The 5,248-nt window shown below is 41.8% G+C and overlaps 1 non-coding gene across 1 annotated transcript; it reads right to left on the bottom strand.

The window, feature by feature from the left end:
* Positions 1-4,017: 4,017 nt before the first annotated feature.
* LOC143689199 (U6 spliceosomal RNA) lies at positions 4,018-4,122 on the bottom strand. Its single transcript, XR_013178660.1, has one exon. It is a non-coding gene; the product is annotated as a U6 spliceosomal RNA (small nuclear RNA).
* Between the last annotated feature and the right edge of the window lie 1,126 nt (positions 4,123-5,248).

Raw genomic sequence — 5,248 nt, forward strand, 5'->3', positions numbered from 1 at the left:
GGTCCTCACTTAGATTTTCCAGGGAAGTCTCTGGGTTTCATCTCTTAGCTTAACATCTAACTTACTCTTAACAAACATCTGCAACTGGTTTCTCTCTGTACTCTCTGTGTCAGCTCTTTTAAGGACTCCAGTAAACTAAGTAAGACCCACTTTGAATGGGTGGGGCCACACCTTTATGGAAATGATCTAATCAAAACATCACACTCACAACTGAGTGGGTCATATCTCCATGGAAACAACCTAATCAAAATATCCCACCCAAATATGTCTGTCCCCACAAGAGTGGATTAAAGGAGCATGGCTTTTCTGGAGTACACAGCAGTTTCAAATCAGCACAGAGACCTACTAGAAAAAGCTTCCCCATTGAAGCTATAGGTCCAATGGCTCTTCTCCTGTAGAGTTAGGGGAGGGAACAGAGAAGAAACTGTGCAATCAGGCTGCCTGTTGCCCCATGTCTTACCAGCTTTATGATCTTGGGCACATTCTTTTATAGACCTTCTTCTCACCCATGCCATCAAAACAATAATAAAAACATCAAGCCAGTAGCATTGAGCATAGGTTGGTTGTAAGATCAAGGAACTTAATACAGGGAAGGCAATCAATGAGCACAGAGTTTGGACCATAGTAAGCACCCCCCAAAAGTATCCATTTTCATCAACATCATTATTTGGTTCTGATAATGAAAGCTCCAAGTATGAGGTCCCAGTGCTATGAAGTGATCCAACTCAACCTCAGTCCTTCCCAACTCCCTTGCTTTCCCCTTTACCCATCACAACTTAATAGAATCTTGACAAGGTAAAAATAATAATTCCACAATTGGGATTTAGAGTAGGGGATGAGGGGAAACAGGAGGCAAGGAAAGTGGCACAAACTTCACCATCACTTATTACAAGGTTTCAGTTGTTACTGCCAAAGTTGAGAAACATATCATAATCAGTCCAATATCTTTATTGTTTTCACTAACTTTTTAATGTCAAGGAATTTTTTCAAAGTTGCTAGTTTTTTGTTGTTGTTGTTGTTGCTAGTTTTATGGTACAGAATCGCTTATCAAAAACTTGGCAATACCTTCAATTAATTTTATTCCTGTTAAATTTAAGAGAAATTATTTTTTGACTATAAAAAACACAAATAATGAATATGCCGGTTTGAATCTGTTGTGTACTCCGGAAAAGCCAAATTCTTTAATCCTCATTCAGTATTGCTGGGTGGGAGTTTTTTGATTGTTTCCATGGAGATGTATCTCTAGCCATTCAAGGCCCCAGGGAAGCCATTGAAAAGAAAATAGCCTTTAGAGCAGAGAGAGACAAAAAAAAAGCCCGAATGTTGTCGGCCTTCTTGAACCAAGGTATCTTTCCCTGGATACCTGATATTGGACATTCTTATAGCCTTGCTTTAATTTGGACATTTGAGTGGCCTTAGAACTGTAAACTTGAAACTTACTAAATTCTCCTTTTAAAACCTGCTCTGATTTCTATGTCACAACTGGGCAGCTTGCAAACAAGAACAGTGAATAATCATATATTTGTAGTTTATCTATCTGCCTGTGTATTTTTTTCCCCTATGGTTCTTTAAGTCTATTTGCATAAAAAGGTATCTGGGATATCGTTCAGAAACTGTTGACAGTGGTAGATTATGATGATTCTTTTGCTCTTTTTTTTTGTACTTTTCTGTGTTCCTAGAGCATGTATAAAAAGCATGTATTATTTTCACAAAAGACAATAAAGTTATTGTTAAAACTTTTTTGTGTTTCTTATTCCTCAGGGCACTGTGCCAGTAGATGCTTAGATAACCAATATGGTGGCCTGACCAAGTCCAGAGGCTCACTTCTCCAGTTCAGTATTTGCATAAATGAAGCCTTAAGGGCTTAAACACAAGGACAGACTAATGCAGGGGTTTCAGGATCTTAGGCAGGGTCCAAGGAAGAAAAATCTGCTGAATAACTTTGCATGGAAGAGAGGCTGAGGTCGAAGAGAATCTTACCTCTCGACTTTGGAAGCACAGTAGATAGGTAGTGGCTTTTCTTTCCTTTTCCTTTGTAAAACTGGCCAAGAAGTTCTGTATCTGGAGGCTGCTTTTGGATCCCTTTGCTTTATATCCTCCTATCCAACTAGTGTCTCCATGCCTGGCCCAGTGATCCAATAACTGATTCCAAGTTTATGTCTATTTGTCTGACCTGGAGCATGTCATCTTCTGGAGAATCACTCTCCTGTACTGTCCACACAATTTCTCTCTAAGGAGGACAGATGGATCAGCAAATCACGAAATCACAGGCTGGAGACAGGAACTCAGGCCCTACCTCCAACCTGTCAATTCTATGCCCCGCAGAATCTTTGTTGTACGTTGCTGCTATGGCAACTGCTGGAGGAAAAACCTGGCTGAGCGGGAGCCTGCCAAAGCCCACTGTAGCAACAGCAAGGGATGAAGAGGGTATTTCCGGGACAGTCAGTGAAGAATTAGAAAACAAGGAGCCAGCTCTTAGCCAGCCAGCCCTAACAGTCTGGAAGTGTTTGACCCAGAGTTTAAACCACAGAGACTGAAAATACAATTTGAGAAAAATCAATATAATTGCTTTTGTAAGCACTAAATACCTGCAGATTGTTTCTACATTACTTTCTAATTCTTTATTCTGGGGCATGATGACCAATAAGAAAGTTGGCCTCCATTCCCGGCCATTCGTGGGTTTATAATTACAGCAGAACTGCAGAGCGCCCCCAAACACACTGGCCTGGCAGGCAGAGACCAGCTGTTTGCACACAGCCCTCGAAGAAAAATGTCTGCAGATACTAAAGCATGTTCTCATATTAGTGTCTCGCTTACGAGTGCTGCCCTACGCTGTTAACACAGGCACAGAAGTCAAAGTCATTTCCCTGCGTGTGTTTCTCTTCTCCGCTGCCTTTTTTTTTTTTAAGAAAACATGGAGTTTTAAATTTCACATTCTGTGATCCAACTTCCCATTTCCCACTCACAAACAAATGACATCTGGCCACTCTCAACAATAAACTTGGAAAGATGAGACATTTCCTGTTAGTTCTCCATGTAACCCTTGCCTAAACTTTCAAATTCCTGAAAGAATTGCCTGAAAAAGAAATGGATCATTAAAAAGTGAGGAAAAGGGAGAGGTGGGGAATCCTCCCCCAAGAGCCCTTTGACTTTTAATGCTGATTAGTTTTTACCAGGATTTCAGCATTTTTTAAAAATCATGCTTTAGCACTGAAAGATCAAAACAGATTTGTAATTCTGCACAATCAGCTCACGTAAATCGCAATTGGAAAAACCTTCCACTAGGTCGCTGGATCCAACATCAGAGCTAATTGCCCAGTTCCTTTTCATGGCAGTAGAAACTATTTTGTAGTGTTCCTCTATTTTTAAGCCTTATCTATCCTCTTATTTCCTAAGAAATTGCATATGGTCGCAACCTCAGCAGTTACACAACACGGTTATCCTTCAAATCTGCATTTCCCAACCTGAATTTTCTTCCTCCCTTCATGCCAGCTTGACATTGCTTCTTGGAGGCCAGACCTCAATCTAACTTTCAACATGATGAAGGCCTGTTACTCTTCACTAATTTTGCAAAGCCGGCTCCCTTCTCCACGCTTCCTCTTTCATTCAATGCTGCCAACCTTCTCCAAGGCCCAGGTTTAAACTAAGGAGGCCCCATGGGGGGACGTGTTTCTCCCCTGACTCAGCCCACAGAGTCAGCGACTCATCCTATCCCAACACATGTGTCCCTCCTGCCCATTCCTACAACAGTCACCCTTCTCCATGTGCTTTTCCCCACAGGCTAGGACAAGCCCAGGGACTTCCCCATCCGTATGCTGGCCACTGCTTCATGCTCCCATCAATTCAGACAGCAGCCAACAGCTCATTTTTCTAAAACACCCCTCTATCCTTCAAGGCATCCTCAGTATTTCCACTTGGGGTGAGCTTCATGGGCCTGTGATGCTCAAAAGGAGCCTGCCCTTGCTTAAATGTCCTGCTGCACTGTCTTGAAATTCTTAATAATTTTTTTTTTTTTTTTTTAATATGGAGGGCTTCACGAATTTGTGCCATCCTTGTGCAGGGGCCATACTAATCTTCTCTGCATCGTTCCAATTTTAGTATATGTGCTGCCAAAGCGAGCACTCTTAATAATTTTTTAACTAAGGCCCCCGCATTTTCATGTTGCATTGAGATGTTAAGCAAGCCAGAACCTGGAGAGAGCCAAGGGAAGTCAAGGATGAAAGCCAGCCCAGGAGAAGTAAAGTGAGGAACCCCCACAGGAACAGAGGCTGAAAGCAACAGAGCCCGGGAGCAAGGGACCAGCAGTTGCCTGGCACCTTCCCAGACAGACTGTAAATATTTGTGTTTAGGAAGCATGTCTGATGTGTCAATGCTGCCCCTATAACGCCTTGCACAGTGCTATTCTGCTCTAAGCAACAGATAGGAAACTAGTACAGTGGTTATGAGTGTCAATTCTGCAACCAAATTCCCAGCTCCACCCCTTATGAACTGTGTGATTTTGTACAAACTATTTAACTTCTTTGCACCTTAATTTTTCCATCTGAAAAATGTAGAAAGTAATACCTTAGCTCATAAGGTTGTTTTAAGGATTAAATACATTCATATATGGAAAGGGTTTCGAACCATGCCTGGCACATATGGAAATGTATTAAATAACTAGGTCTAAGGGTGAGACTAATCAGGGTAATTCCCAGGTACTAGTTCTAAACATTGAGCCATTCCTCTATCTAAGCTCTGCAGTCACAAGATTTTGGCTTCTTTCATTTTTGCTCCAGTCTATATTGATCCCACCCATCTCTGAATTTCTGTCATGTATAGTTTGACAGGTGGCACTGTCACCTATACTTGTTTGAGGAGTGTCACCCTGTCTGTTCAAGCAAGTGGCAAGGCCTCTGAAGATGGGGATCTGTCCTGTGTGCCTCTCGTATCCCCACACTGCCTAACGTGCTGGGCCCACAGTCAGCAACAGCTTAGCAAGTACCTTTCGGTAGATCCTCTGACATCAGTTCCAATTCGTCTTCAAAGAGGCAAACAGAAGTAACACATAGTTTTTCTATGGCTCATTTATTCATTCATTTGTAATGAACATGATTCTTGTTCCATATATTCCATTATGAAAGAAAATAATTTTATTGTCCCACAGCTGATCTGAATTTCTATTGCAAGCCCCCTCTCACTGGGTAGAAGGACCTTAACTGTGGTCAGCTCAGGGTTCCCCTTTTGTTTTAGTTTGCTAATGCTGCTGGGA

The sequence above is a fragment of the Tamandua tetradactyla genome, chromosome 6 (assembly GCF_023851605.1).
Source record: "Tamandua tetradactyla isolate mTamTet1 chromosome 6, mTamTet1.pri, whole genome shotgun sequence".
Classification (NCBI taxonomy): Eukaryota; Metazoa; Chordata; class Mammalia; order Pilosa; family Myrmecophagidae; genus Tamandua; species Tamandua tetradactyla.